The sequence below is a fragment of the Ciona robusta genome, chromosome 3 (assembly GCF_009617815.1).
Source record: "Ciona robusta chromosome 3, ASM961781v2".
NCBI lineage: Eukaryota > Metazoa > Chordata > Ascidiacea > Phlebobranchia > Cionidae > Ciona > Ciona robusta.
In genome coordinates, this window is record NC_143237.1 from 3,525,927 (window position 1) to 3,535,813 (window position 9,887).

The 9,887-nt window shown below is 40.2% G+C and overlaps 49 non-coding genes across 49 annotated transcripts; all 49 read left to right on the top strand.

The window, feature by feature from the left end:
- Positions 1-167: 167 nt before the first annotated feature.
- On the top strand, positions 168-240 carry Trnav-uac (transfer RNA valine (anticodon UAC)). Its single transcript has one exon. It is a non-coding gene; the product is annotated as a tRNA-Val (tRNA).
- Positions 241-624: 384 nt separating this feature from the next.
- On the top strand, positions 625-697 carry Trnav-aac (transfer RNA valine (anticodon AAC)). The gene has a single exon. It is a non-coding gene; the product is annotated as a tRNA-Val (tRNA).
- A 100-nt stretch (positions 698-797) lies between these two features.
- On the top strand, positions 798-870 carry Trnav-aac (transfer RNA valine (anticodon AAC)). Its single transcript has one exon. It is a non-coding gene; the product is annotated as a tRNA-Val (tRNA).
- A 353-nt stretch (positions 871-1,223) lies between these two features.
- Positions 1,224-1,296, top strand: Trnav-uac (transfer RNA valine (anticodon UAC)). The gene has a single exon. It is a non-coding gene; the product is annotated as a tRNA-Val (tRNA).
- A 100-nt stretch (positions 1,297-1,396) lies between these two features.
- Trnav-uac (transfer RNA valine (anticodon UAC)) lies at positions 1,397-1,469 on the top strand. The gene has a single exon. It is a non-coding gene; the product is annotated as a tRNA-Val (tRNA).
- A 100-nt stretch (positions 1,470-1,569) lies between these two features.
- On the top strand, positions 1,570-1,642 carry Trnav-uac (transfer RNA valine (anticodon UAC)). The gene has a single exon. It is a non-coding gene; the product is annotated as a tRNA-Val (tRNA).
- Positions 1,643-1,888: 246 nt separating this feature from the next.
- Positions 1,889-1,961, top strand: Trnav-aac (transfer RNA valine (anticodon AAC)). The gene has a single exon. It is a non-coding gene; the product is annotated as a tRNA-Val (tRNA).
- A 68-nt stretch (positions 1,962-2,029) lies between these two features.
- Positions 2,030-2,102, top strand: Trnav-aac (transfer RNA valine (anticodon AAC)). The gene has a single exon. It is a non-coding gene; the product is annotated as a tRNA-Val (tRNA).
- A 67-nt stretch (positions 2,103-2,169) lies between these two features.
- Trnav-aac (transfer RNA valine (anticodon AAC)) lies at positions 2,170-2,242 on the top strand. Its single transcript has one exon. It is a non-coding gene; the product is annotated as a tRNA-Val (tRNA).
- Positions 2,243-2,311: 69 nt separating this feature from the next.
- Trnav-cac (transfer RNA valine (anticodon CAC)) lies at positions 2,312-2,385 on the top strand. The gene has a single exon. It is a non-coding gene; the product is annotated as a tRNA-Val (tRNA).
- A 66-nt stretch (positions 2,386-2,451) lies between these two features.
- Trnav-cac (transfer RNA valine (anticodon CAC)) lies at positions 2,452-2,524 on the top strand. The gene has a single exon. It is a non-coding gene; the product is annotated as a tRNA-Val (tRNA).
- A 68-nt stretch (positions 2,525-2,592) lies between these two features.
- Trnav-cac (transfer RNA valine (anticodon CAC)) lies at positions 2,593-2,665 on the top strand. The gene has a single exon. It is a non-coding gene; the product is annotated as a tRNA-Val (tRNA).
- A 67-nt stretch (positions 2,666-2,732) lies between these two features.
- Trnav-aac (transfer RNA valine (anticodon AAC)) lies at positions 2,733-2,805 on the top strand. The gene has a single exon. It is a non-coding gene; the product is annotated as a tRNA-Val (tRNA).
- A 356-nt stretch (positions 2,806-3,161) lies between these two features.
- On the top strand, positions 3,162-3,234 carry Trnav-aac (transfer RNA valine (anticodon AAC)). Its single transcript has one exon. It is a non-coding gene; the product is annotated as a tRNA-Val (tRNA).
- A 97-nt stretch (positions 3,235-3,331) lies between these two features.
- On the top strand, positions 3,332-3,404 carry Trnav-aac (transfer RNA valine (anticodon AAC)). The gene has a single exon. It is a non-coding gene; the product is annotated as a tRNA-Val (tRNA).
- A 353-nt stretch (positions 3,405-3,757) lies between these two features.
- On the top strand, positions 3,758-3,830 carry Trnav-uac (transfer RNA valine (anticodon UAC)). The gene has a single exon. It is a non-coding gene; the product is annotated as a tRNA-Val (tRNA).
- Positions 3,831-3,930: 100 nt separating this feature from the next.
- Positions 3,931-4,003, top strand: Trnav-aac (transfer RNA valine (anticodon AAC)). Its single transcript has one exon. It is a non-coding gene; the product is annotated as a tRNA-Val (tRNA).
- Positions 4,004-4,218: 215 nt separating this feature from the next.
- Positions 4,219-4,291, top strand: Trnav-aac (transfer RNA valine (anticodon AAC)). Its single transcript has one exon. It is a non-coding gene; the product is annotated as a tRNA-Val (tRNA).
- Positions 4,292-4,359: 68 nt separating this feature from the next.
- On the top strand, positions 4,360-4,432 carry Trnav-aac (transfer RNA valine (anticodon AAC)). Its single transcript has one exon. It is a non-coding gene; the product is annotated as a tRNA-Val (tRNA).
- A 67-nt stretch (positions 4,433-4,499) lies between these two features.
- Positions 4,500-4,572, top strand: Trnav-aac (transfer RNA valine (anticodon AAC)). Its single transcript has one exon. It is a non-coding gene; the product is annotated as a tRNA-Val (tRNA).
- A 68-nt stretch (positions 4,573-4,640) lies between these two features.
- On the top strand, positions 4,641-4,713 carry Trnav-cac (transfer RNA valine (anticodon CAC)). The gene has a single exon. It is a non-coding gene; the product is annotated as a tRNA-Val (tRNA).
- Positions 4,714-4,781: 68 nt separating this feature from the next.
- On the top strand, positions 4,782-4,854 carry Trnav-cac (transfer RNA valine (anticodon CAC)). Its single transcript has one exon. It is a non-coding gene; the product is annotated as a tRNA-Val (tRNA).
- A 68-nt stretch (positions 4,855-4,922) lies between these two features.
- Positions 4,923-4,995, top strand: Trnav-cac (transfer RNA valine (anticodon CAC)). The gene has a single exon. It is a non-coding gene; the product is annotated as a tRNA-Val (tRNA).
- A 67-nt stretch (positions 4,996-5,062) lies between these two features.
- Positions 5,063-5,135, top strand: Trnav-aac (transfer RNA valine (anticodon AAC)). The gene has a single exon. It is a non-coding gene; the product is annotated as a tRNA-Val (tRNA).
- Positions 5,136-5,490: 355 nt separating this feature from the next.
- Trnav-aac (transfer RNA valine (anticodon AAC)) lies at positions 5,491-5,563 on the top strand. The gene has a single exon. It is a non-coding gene; the product is annotated as a tRNA-Val (tRNA).
- A 100-nt stretch (positions 5,564-5,663) lies between these two features.
- On the top strand, positions 5,664-5,736 carry Trnav-aac (transfer RNA valine (anticodon AAC)). The gene has a single exon. It is a non-coding gene; the product is annotated as a tRNA-Val (tRNA).
- A 100-nt stretch (positions 5,737-5,836) lies between these two features.
- Trnav-aac (transfer RNA valine (anticodon AAC)) lies at positions 5,837-5,909 on the top strand. Its single transcript has one exon. It is a non-coding gene; the product is annotated as a tRNA-Val (tRNA).
- Positions 5,910-5,977: 68 nt separating this feature from the next.
- Trnav-aac (transfer RNA valine (anticodon AAC)) lies at positions 5,978-6,050 on the top strand. Its single transcript has one exon. It is a non-coding gene; the product is annotated as a tRNA-Val (tRNA).
- A 100-nt stretch (positions 6,051-6,150) lies between these two features.
- Positions 6,151-6,223, top strand: Trnav-cac (transfer RNA valine (anticodon CAC)). Its single transcript has one exon. It is a non-coding gene; the product is annotated as a tRNA-Val (tRNA).
- Positions 6,224-6,290: 67 nt separating this feature from the next.
- Trnav-cac (transfer RNA valine (anticodon CAC)) lies at positions 6,291-6,363 on the top strand. Its single transcript has one exon. It is a non-coding gene; the product is annotated as a tRNA-Val (tRNA).
- A 68-nt stretch (positions 6,364-6,431) lies between these two features.
- Trnav-cac (transfer RNA valine (anticodon CAC)) lies at positions 6,432-6,504 on the top strand. The gene has a single exon. It is a non-coding gene; the product is annotated as a tRNA-Val (tRNA).
- A 67-nt stretch (positions 6,505-6,571) lies between these two features.
- Trnav-aac (transfer RNA valine (anticodon AAC)) lies at positions 6,572-6,644 on the top strand. Its single transcript has one exon. It is a non-coding gene; the product is annotated as a tRNA-Val (tRNA).
- Positions 6,645-6,713: 69 nt separating this feature from the next.
- Trnav-aac (transfer RNA valine (anticodon AAC)) lies at positions 6,714-6,786 on the top strand. The gene has a single exon. It is a non-coding gene; the product is annotated as a tRNA-Val (tRNA).
- A 69-nt stretch (positions 6,787-6,855) lies between these two features.
- Positions 6,856-6,928, top strand: Trnav-uac (transfer RNA valine (anticodon UAC)). Its single transcript has one exon. It is a non-coding gene; the product is annotated as a tRNA-Val (tRNA).
- A 100-nt stretch (positions 6,929-7,028) lies between these two features.
- Positions 7,029-7,101, top strand: Trnav-aac (transfer RNA valine (anticodon AAC)). Its single transcript has one exon. It is a non-coding gene; the product is annotated as a tRNA-Val (tRNA).
- Positions 7,102-7,175: 74 nt separating this feature from the next.
- Trnav-uac (transfer RNA valine (anticodon UAC)) lies at positions 7,176-7,248 on the top strand. Its single transcript has one exon. It is a non-coding gene; the product is annotated as a tRNA-Val (tRNA).
- Positions 7,249-7,348: 100 nt separating this feature from the next.
- On the top strand, positions 7,349-7,421 carry Trnav-aac (transfer RNA valine (anticodon AAC)). The gene has a single exon. It is a non-coding gene; the product is annotated as a tRNA-Val (tRNA).
- A 214-nt stretch (positions 7,422-7,635) lies between these two features.
- Positions 7,636-7,708, top strand: Trnav-aac (transfer RNA valine (anticodon AAC)). Its single transcript has one exon. It is a non-coding gene; the product is annotated as a tRNA-Val (tRNA).
- Positions 7,709-7,919: 211 nt separating this feature from the next.
- On the top strand, positions 7,920-7,992 carry Trnav-uac (transfer RNA valine (anticodon UAC)). The gene has a single exon. It is a non-coding gene; the product is annotated as a tRNA-Val (tRNA).
- Positions 7,993-8,158: 166 nt separating this feature from the next.
- Positions 8,159-8,231, top strand: Trnav-uac (transfer RNA valine (anticodon UAC)). The gene has a single exon. It is a non-coding gene; the product is annotated as a tRNA-Val (tRNA).
- A 66-nt stretch (positions 8,232-8,297) lies between these two features.
- Trnav-aac (transfer RNA valine (anticodon AAC)) lies at positions 8,298-8,370 on the top strand. The gene has a single exon. It is a non-coding gene; the product is annotated as a tRNA-Val (tRNA).
- Positions 8,371-8,438: 68 nt separating this feature from the next.
- Trnav-uac (transfer RNA valine (anticodon UAC)) lies at positions 8,439-8,511 on the top strand. The gene has a single exon. It is a non-coding gene; the product is annotated as a tRNA-Val (tRNA).
- Positions 8,512-8,578: 67 nt separating this feature from the next.
- On the top strand, positions 8,579-8,651 carry Trnav-cac (transfer RNA valine (anticodon CAC)). Its single transcript has one exon. It is a non-coding gene; the product is annotated as a tRNA-Val (tRNA).
- Positions 8,652-8,719: 68 nt separating this feature from the next.
- Positions 8,720-8,792, top strand: Trnav-cac (transfer RNA valine (anticodon CAC)). Its single transcript has one exon. It is a non-coding gene; the product is annotated as a tRNA-Val (tRNA).
- Positions 8,793-8,859: 67 nt separating this feature from the next.
- On the top strand, positions 8,860-8,932 carry Trnav-cac (transfer RNA valine (anticodon CAC)). Its single transcript has one exon. It is a non-coding gene; the product is annotated as a tRNA-Val (tRNA).
- A 69-nt stretch (positions 8,933-9,001) lies between these two features.
- On the top strand, positions 9,002-9,074 carry Trnav-uac (transfer RNA valine (anticodon UAC)). Its single transcript has one exon. It is a non-coding gene; the product is annotated as a tRNA-Val (tRNA).
- A 156-nt stretch (positions 9,075-9,230) lies between these two features.
- On the top strand, positions 9,231-9,303 carry Trnav-aac (transfer RNA valine (anticodon AAC)). Its single transcript has one exon. It is a non-coding gene; the product is annotated as a tRNA-Val (tRNA).
- A 211-nt stretch (positions 9,304-9,514) lies between these two features.
- Positions 9,515-9,587, top strand: Trnav-uac (transfer RNA valine (anticodon UAC)). The gene has a single exon. It is a non-coding gene; the product is annotated as a tRNA-Val (tRNA).
- A 166-nt stretch (positions 9,588-9,753) lies between these two features.
- Positions 9,754-9,826, top strand: Trnav-uac (transfer RNA valine (anticodon UAC)). The gene has a single exon. It is a non-coding gene; the product is annotated as a tRNA-Val (tRNA).
- The last annotated feature ends 61 nt before the right edge of the window (positions 9,827-9,887 follow it).

Consider the following 9,887-nt stretch of genomic DNA (forward strand, 5'->3'; position numbering starts at 1 on the left):
CAAGTGCTGCTTACTGTTTGCAATATTTTCCGTAGTGTAGTGATTAATACTTTCGCCTAACACGCGAAAGGTACCCGGTTCGAGCCCGGGCGGAAACAATTTTTAGTATTAAAATGCATTTCCATAATGTTTAAATCATTAGCCAATAGATTGGAAATATATCATCGGTTTCCGTAGTGTAGTGGTTATCACGTTCGCTTTACACGCGAAAGGTCCCCGGTTCGAGCCCGGGCGGAAACATTTTTGACATTAAGATTAATTTGAAACAGTTTTTTTTATATTAACAATAATTTCATACGTTAGTTTCATAAGCCAAGTGCTGCTTACTGTTTGCAATAGTTTCCGTAGTGTAGTGGTTATCACGTTCGCCTAACACGCGAAAGGTCCCCGGTTCGAGCCCGGACGAAAACAGTTTTTTTTTTATATTAACAATAATTTCATACGTTAGTTACATAAGCCAAGTGCTGCTTACTGTTTGCAATATTTTCCGTAGTGTAGTGGTTATCACGTTCGCCTAACACGCGAAAGGTCCACGGTTCGAGCCCGGACGGAAACATTTTTAGTAATAAAATGCATTCCTATAATGTTTAAATTATTAGCCAATTGATTGATAATACATCATCGGTTTCCGTAGTGTAGTGGTTATCACGTTCGCCTAACACGCGAAAGGTCCCCGGTTCGAGCCCGGGCGGAAACATTTTTGACATTAAGATTAATTTGAAACAGTTTTTTTTTTATATTAACAATAATTTCATACGTTAGTTTCATAAGCCAAGTGCTGCTTACTGTTTGCAATAGTTTCCGTAGTGTAGTGGTTATCACGTTCGCCTAACACGCGAAAGGTCCCCGGTTCGAGCCCGGGCGGAAACATTTTTTTTATATTAACATTAATTTTAACCGTTAGTTTTATAAGCCAAGGGCTGCTTTCTGTTTTCAACAGTTTGCATAGTGTAGTGGTTATCACGTTCGCCTAACACGCGAAAGGTCCCGGGTTCGAGCCCGGGCGGAAACAATTTTTTTATATTAACATTAATTTCATACGTTAGTTTCATAAGCCAAGTGCTGCTTACTGTTTGCAATATTTTCCGTAGTGTAGTGATTAATACTTTCGCCTAACACGCGAAAGGTACCCGGTTCGAGCCCGGGCGGAAACAATTTTTAGTATAAAAATGCATTTCCATAATGTTTAAATCATTAGCCAATAGATTGGAAATATATCATCGGTTTCCGTAGTGTAGTGGTTATCACGTTCGCTTTACACGCGAAAGGTCCCCGGTTCGAGCCCGGGCGGAAACATTTTTGACATTAAGATTAATTTGAAACAGTTTTTTTTTTATATTAACAATAATTTCATACGTTAGTTTCATAAGCCAAGTGCTGCTTACTGTTTGCAATAGTTTCCGTAGTGTAGTGGTTATCACGTTCGCTTTACACGCGAAAGGTCCCCGGTTCGAGCCCGGGCGGAAACATTTTTGACATTAAAATTAATTTGAAACAGTTTTTTTTTTATATTAACAATAATTTCATACGTTAGTTTCATAAGCCAAGTGCTGCTTACTGTTTGCAATAGTTTCCGTAGTGTAGTGGTTATCACGTTCGCTTTACACGCGAAAGGTCCCCGGTTCGAGCCCGGGCGGAAACATTTTTGACATTAAGATTAATTTGAAACAGTTTTTTTTTATATTAACAATAATTTCATACGTTAATTTCATAAGCCAAGTGCTGCTTACTGTTTGCAATAGTTTCCGTAGTGTAGTGGTTATCACGTTCGCCTAACACGCGAAAGGTCCCCGGTTCGAGCCCGGACGAAAACAGTTTTTTTTTTTTATATTAACAATAATTTCATACGTTAGTTACATAAGCCAAGTGCTGCTTTCTGTTTGCAACAGTTTCCGTAGTGTAGTGGTTATCACGTTCGCCTAACACGCGAAAGGTCCCCGGTTCGAGCCCGGACGGAAACATTTTTAGTAATAAAATGCATTCCTATAATGTTTAAATTATTAGCCAATTGATTGAAAATACATCATCGGTTTCCGTAGTGTAGTGGTTATCACGTTCGCCTAACACGCGAAAGGTCCCCGGTTCGAGCCCGGGCGGAAACAATTTTGACATTAACATTAATTTCATATGTTAGTTTTATCAGTCTAGTAATGCTTACTGTTCTTAACGGTTTCCGTAGTGTAGTGGTTATCACGTTCGCCTAACACGCGAAAGGTCCCCGGTTCGAGCCCGGGCGGAAACATTTTTTTTATATTAACATTAATTTTAACCGTTAGTTTCATAAGCCAAGTGCTGCTTTCTGTTTGCAACAGTTTCCGTAGTGTAGTGGTTATCACGTTCGCCTCACACGCGAAAGGTCCCCGGTTCAAGCCCGGGCGGAACATTTTTAGTAATAAAATGCATTCCCATAATGTTTAAATTATTAGTCAATTGATTGATAATGCATCATCGGTTTCCGTAGTGTAGTGGTTATCACGTTCGCCTCACACGCGAAAGGTCCCCGGTTCGAGCCCGGGCGGAGACAGTTTTTTATATTAACATTAATTTTATACTTTTGTTTCATATGCCAAGTGCTGATTTCTGTTTGCAACAGTTTCCGTAGTGTAGTGGTTATCACGTTCGCCTCACACGCGAAAGGTCCCCGGTTCGAGCCCGGACGGAAACATTTTTGACAGTAACATTAATTTCATATGTTAGTTTTATCAGTCTAGTAATGCTGACTGTTCTTAACGGTTTCCGTAGTGTAGTGGTTATCACGTTCGCCTAACACGCGAAAGGTTCCCGGTTCGAGCCCGGGCGGAAACATTTTTTTTATATTAACATTAATTTTAACCGTTAGTTTTATAAGCCAAGGGCTGCTTTCTGTTTTCAACAGTTTCCATAGTGTAGTGGTTATCACGTTCGCCTAACACGCGAAAGGTCCCCGGTTCGAGCCCGGACGAAAACAGTTTTTTTTTTTATATTAACAATAATTTCATACGTTAGTTACATAAGCCAAGTGCTGCTTACTGTTTGCAATATTTTCCGTAGTGTAGTGGTTATAACGTTCGCCTAACACGCGAAAGGTCCCCGGTTCGAGCCCGGACGGAAACATTTTTAGTAATAAAATGCATTCCTATAATGTTTAAATTATTAGCCAATTGATTGATAATACATCATCGGTTTCCGTAGTGTAGTGGTTATCACGTTCGCCTAACACGCGAAAGGTCCCCGGTTCGAGCCCGGGCGGAAACATTTTTGACATTAAGATTAATTTGAAACAGTTTTTTTTTATTAACAATAATTTCATACGTTAGTTTCATAAGCCAAGTGCTGCTTACTGTTTGCAATAGTTTCCGTAGTGTAGTGGTTATCACGTTCGCCTAACACGCGAAAGGTCCCCGGTTCGAGCCCGGGCGGAAACATTTTTTTTATATTAACATTAATTTTAACCGTTAGTTTTATAAGCCAAGGGCTGCTTTCTGTTTTCAACAGTTTGCATAGTGTAGTGGTTATCACGTTCGCCTAACACGCGAAAGGTCCCGGGTTCGAGCCCGGGCGGAAACAATTTTTTTATATTAACATTAATTTCATACGTTAGTTTCATAAGCCAAGTGCTGCTTACTGTTTGCAATATTTTCCGTAGTGTAGTGATTAATACTTTCGCCTAACACGCGAAAGGTACCCGGTTCGAGCCCAGGCGGAAACAATTTTAATTATTAAAATGCATTTCCATAATGTTTAAATCATTAGCCAATAGATTGGAAATATATCATCGGTTTCCGTAGTGTAGTGGTTATCACGTTCGCTTTACACGCGAAAGGTCCCCGGTTCGAGCCCGGGCGGAAACATTTTTGACATTAAGATTAATTTGAAACAGTTTTTTTTTTATATTAACAATAATTTCATACGTTAGTTTCATAAGCCAAGTGCTGCTTACTGTTTGCAATAGTTTCCGTAGTGTAGTGGTTATCACGTTCGCCTAACACGCGAAAGGTCCCCGGTTCGAGCCCGGGCGGAAACATTTTTTTTATATTAACATTAATTTTAACCGTTAGTTTTATAATCCAAGGGCTGCTTTCTGTTTTCAACAGTTTGCATAGTGTAGTGGTTATCACGTTCGCCTAACACGCAAAAGGTCCCCGGTTCGAGCCCGGACGAAAACAGTTTTTTTTTTTATATTAACAATAATTTCATACGTTAGTTACATAAGCCAAGTGCTGCTTTCTGTTTGCAACAGTTTCCGTAGTGTAGTGGTTATCACGTTCGCCTAACACGCGAAAGGTCCCCGGTTCGAGCCCGGACGGAAACATTTTTAGTAATAAAATGCATTCCTATAATGTTTAAATTATTAGCCAATTGATTGAAAATACATCATCGGTTTCCGTAGTGTAGTGGTTATCACGTTCGCCTAACACGCGAAAGGTCCCCGGTTCGAGCCCGGGCGGAAACAATTTTGACATTAACATTAATTTCATATGTTAGTTTTATCAGTCTAGTAATGCTTACTGTTCTTAACGGTTTCCGTAGTGTAGTGGTTATCACGTTCGCCTAACACGCGAAAGGTCCCCGGTTCGAGCCCGGGCGGAAACATTTTTTTATATTAACATTAATTTTAACCGTTAGTTTCATAAGCCAAGTGCTGCTTTCTGTTTGCAACAGTTTCCGTAGTGTAGTGGTTATCACGTTCGCCTCACACGCGAAAGGTCCCCGGTTCAAGCCCGGGCGGGAACATTTTTAGTAATAAAATGCATTCCCATAATGTTTAAATTATTAGTCAATTGATTGATAATGCATCATCGGTTTCCGTAGTGTAGTGGTTATCACGTTCGCCTCACACGCGAAAGGTCCCCGGTTCGAGCCCGGGCGGAGACAGTTTTTTATATTAACATTAATTTTATACTTTTGTTTCATATGCCAAGTGCTGATTTCTGTTTGCAACAGTTTCCGTAGTGTAGTGGTTATCACGTTCGCCTCACACGCGAAAGGTCCCCGGTTCGAGCCCGGACGGAAACATTTTTGACATTAACATTAATTTCATATGTTAGTTTTATCAGTCTAGTAATGCTGACTGTTCTTAACGGTTTCCGTAGTGTAGTGGTTATCACGTTCGCCTAACACGCGAAAGGTCCCCGGTTCGAGCCCGGGCGGAAACATTTTTTTTATATTAACATTAATTTTAACCGTTAGTTTTATAGGCCAAGGGCTGCTTTCTGTTTTCAACAGTTTCCATAGTGTAGTGGTTATCACGTTCGCCTAACACGCGAAAGGTCCCCGGTTCGAGCCCGGACGGAAACAGTTTTTTTATTTATATTAACAATAATTTCAAAGTTAGTTACATAAGCCAAGTGCTGCTTACTGTTTGCAATATTTTCCGTAGTGTAGTGGTTATCACGTTCGCCTAACACGCGAAAGGTCCCCGGTTCGAGCCCGGACGGAAACAATTTTAGTAATAAAATGCATTCCTATAATGTTTAAATTATTAGCCAATTGATTGATAATACATCATCGGTTTCCGTAGTGTAGTGGTTATCACGTTCGCCTAACACGCGAAAGGTCCCCGGTTCGAGCCCGGGCGGAAACATTTTTGACATTAAGATTAATTTGAAACAGTTTTTTTTTTATATTAACAATAATTTCATACGTTAGTTTCATAAGCCAAGTGCTGCTTACTGTTTGCAATAGTTTCCGTAGTGTAGTGGTTATCACGTTCGCCTAACACGCGAAAGGTCCCCGGTTGGAGCCCGGGCGGAAACATTTTTGACATTAAGATTAATTTGAAACAGTTTTTTTTTTATATTAACAATAATTTCATACGTTAGTTTCATAAGCCAAGTGCTGCTTACTGTTTGCAATAGTTTCCGTAGTGTAGTGGTTATCACGTTCGCCTAACACGCGAAAGGTCCCCGGTTCGAGCCCGGACGGAAACAATTTTAGTAATAAAATGCATTCCTATAATGTTTAAATTATTAGCCAATTGATTGATAATACATCATCGGTTTCCGTAGTGTAGTGGTTATCACGTTCGCCTAACACGCGAAAGGTCCCCGGTTCGAGCCCGGGCGGAAACATTTTTGACATTAAGATTAATTTGAAACAGTTTTTTTTTTATATTAACATTAATTTTAACCGTTAGTTTCATAAGCCAAGTGCTGCTTTCTGTTTGCAACAGTTTCCGTAGTGTAGTGGTTATCACGTTCGCCTCACACGCGAAAGGTCCCCGGTTCAAGCCCGGGCGGAAACATTTTTAGTAATAAATGCATTCCCATAATGTTTAAATTATTAGTCAATTGATTGAAAATGCATCATCGGTTTCCATAGTGTAGTGGTTATCACGTTCGCCTCACACGCGAAAGGTCCCCGGTTCGAGCCCGGGCGGAGACAGTTTTTTATATTAACATTAATTTTATACTTTTGTTTCATATGCCAAGTGCTGATTTCTGTTTGCAACAGTTTCCGTAGTGTAGTGGTTATCACGTTCGCCTCACACGCGAAAGGTCCCCGGTTCGAGCCCGGACGGAAACATTTTTGACATTAACATTAATTTCATATGTTAGTTTTATCAGTCTAGTAATGCTGACTGTTCTTAACGGTTTCCGTAGTGTAGTGGTTATCACGTTCGCCTAACACGCGAAAGGTCCCCGGTTCGAGCCCGGGCGGAAACATTTTTTTTATATTAACATTAATTTTAACCGTTAGTTTTATAAGCCAAGGGCTGCTTTCTGTTTTCAACAGTTTCCATAGTGTAGTGGTTATCACGTTCGCCTAACACGCGAAAGGTCCCCGGTTCGAGCACGGGTGGAAACATTTTTTTTATATTAACATCAATTTTATACTTTTGTTTCATAAGCCAAGTGCCACTTTCTGTTTGCAACAGTTTCCGTAGTGTAGTGGTTATCACGTTTGCTTTACACGCGAAAGCTCCCCGGTTCGAGCCCGGGCGGAAACATTTTTGACATTAAGATTAATTTGAAACAGTTTTTTTTTTATATTAACAATAATTTCATACGTTAGTTTCATAAGCCAAGTGCTGCTTACTGTTTGCAATAGTTTCCGTAGTGTAGTGGTTATCACGTTCGCCTAACACGCGAAAGGTCCCCGGTTCGAGCCCGGGCGAAAACAGTTTTTTTTTTTTATATTAACAATAATTTCACACGTTAGTTTCATAAGCCAAGTGCTGCTTACTGTTTGCAATTGTTTCCGTAGTGTAGTGGTTATCACGTTCGCTTTACACGCGAAAGGTCCCCGGTTCGAGCCCGGGCGGAAACATTTTTGACATTAAGATTAATTTGAAACAGTTTTTTTTTTATATTAACAATAATTTCATACGTTAGTTTCATAAGCCAAGTGCTGCTTACTGTTTGCAATAGTTTCCGTAGTGTAGTGGTTATCACGTTCGCCTAACACGCGAAAGGTCCCCGGTTCGAGCCCGGGCGAAAACAGTTTTTTTTTTTTATATTAACAATAATTTCATACGTTAGTTACATAAGCCAAGTGCTGCTTTCTGTTTGCAACAGTTTCCGTAGTGTAGTGGTTATCACGTTCGCCTAACTCGCGAAAGGTCCCGGTTCGAGCCCGGACGGAAACATTTTTAGTAATAAAATGCATTCCTATAATGTTTAAATTATTAGCCAATTGATTGAAAATACATCATCGGTTTCCGTAGTGTAGTGGTTATCACGTTCGCCTAACACGCGAAAGGTCCCCGGTTCGAGCCCGGGCGGAAACAATTTTTTTACATTAACAATAATTTCATACGTTAGTTTCATAAGCCAAGTGCTGCTTACTGTTTGCAATATTTTCCGTAGTGTAGTGATTAATACTTTCGCCTAACACGCGAAAGCTACCCGGTTCGAGCCCGGGCGGAAACAATTTTCAGTATTAAAATGCATTTCCATAATGTTAAAATCATTAGCCAATAGTTTGGAAATATATCACCGGTTTCCGTAGTGTAGTGGTTATCACGTTCGCTTTACACGCGAAAGGTCCCCGGTTCGAGCCCGGGCGGAAACAATTTTTTTATATTAACATTAATTTCATACGTTAGTTTCATAAGCCAAGTGCTGCTTACTGTTTGCAAAAGTTTCCGAAGTGCAGTGGTTATCACGTTCGCCTCACACGCGAATGATCCCCGGTTCGAGCCTAGGCGGGAACATTTTTTATATATTAATTTTCAACAGTTTCCGTAGTGTAGTGGTTATCACGTTTGCTTTACACGCGAAAGGTCCCCGGTTCGAGCCCGGGCGGAAAATTTTTGACCTTAAAATTAATTTCATATGTTACTTTTATCAGTCTAGTAATGCTTACTTTTCTTTACGGTTTCCGTAGTGTAGTGGTTATCACGTTCGCTTAACACGCGAAAGGTCCCCGGTTCGAGCCCGGGCGGAAACAGTTTTTTATATTAACATTAATTTTATACTTTTGTTTCATAAGCCAAGTGCTGATTTCTGTTTGCAACAGTTTCCGTAGTGTAGTGGTTATCACGTTTGCTTTACACGCGAAAGGTCCCCGGTTCGAGCCCGGCCGGAAACATTTTTGACATTAACATTAATTTCATATGTTAGTTTTATCAGTCTAGTAATGCTTACTGTTCATAACGGTTTCCGTAGTGTAGTGGTTATCACGTTCGCCTCACACGCGAAAGGTCCCCGGTTCGAGCCCGGGCGGAAACATTTTTTTATATTAACATTAATTTTATACTTTTGTTTCATAAGCCAAGTGCTGATTTCTGTTTGCAACAGTTTCCGTAGTGTAGTGGTTATCACGTTCGCCTCACACGCGAAAGGTCCCCGGTTCGAGCCCGGACGGAAACATTTTTGACATTAACATTAATTTTATACTTTTGTTTCATAAGCCAAGTGCTGATTTCTGTTTGCAACAGTTTCCGTAGTGTAGTGGTTATCACGTTCGCCTCACACGCGAAAGGTCCCCGGTTCGAGCCCGGGTGGAAACATTTTTTTTATATTTACATCAATTTTATACTTTTGTTTCATAAGCCAAGTGCCACTTTCTGTTTGCAACAGTTTCCGTAGTGTAGTGGTTATCACGTTCGCTTTACACGCGAAAGGTCCCCGGTTCGAGCCCGGGCGGAAACATTTTTGACATTAAGATTAATTTGAAACAGTTTTTTTTTATATTAACAATAATTTCATACGTTAGTTTCATAAGCCAAGTGCTGCTTACTTTTTAGTAATAAAATGCATTCCTATAATGTTTAAATTATTAGCCAATTGATTGAAAATACATCATCGGTTTCCGTAGTGTAGTGGTTATCACGTTCGCCTAACACGCGAAAGGTCTCCGGTTCGAGCCCGGACGGAAACAATTTTTTTATATTAACAATAATTTCATACGTTAGTTTCATAAGCCAAGTGCTGCTTACTGTTTGCAATATTTTCCGTAGTGTAGTGATTAATACTTTCGCCTAACACGCGAAAGGTACCCGGTTCGAGCCCGGGCGGAAACAATTTTCAGTATTAAAATGCATTTCCATAATGTTTAAATCATTAGCCAATAGTTTGGAAATATATCACCGGTTTCCGTAGTGTAGTGGTTATCACGTTCGCTTTACACGCGAAAGGTCCCCGGTTCGAGCCCGGGCGGAAACAATTTTTTTATATTAACATTAATTTCATACGTTAGTTTCATAAGCCAAGTGCTGCTTACTGTTTGCAAAAGTTTCCGAAGTGCAGTGGTTATCACGTTCGCCTCACACGCGAATGATCCCCGGTTCGAGCCTAGGCGGGAACATTTTTTATATATTAATTTTCAACAGTTTCCGTAGTGTAGTGGTTATCACGTTTGCTTTACACGCGAAAGGTCCCCGGTTCGAGCCCGGGCGGAAAATTTTTGACATTAACATTAATTTCATATGTTACTTTTATCAGTCTAGTAATGCTTACTTTTCT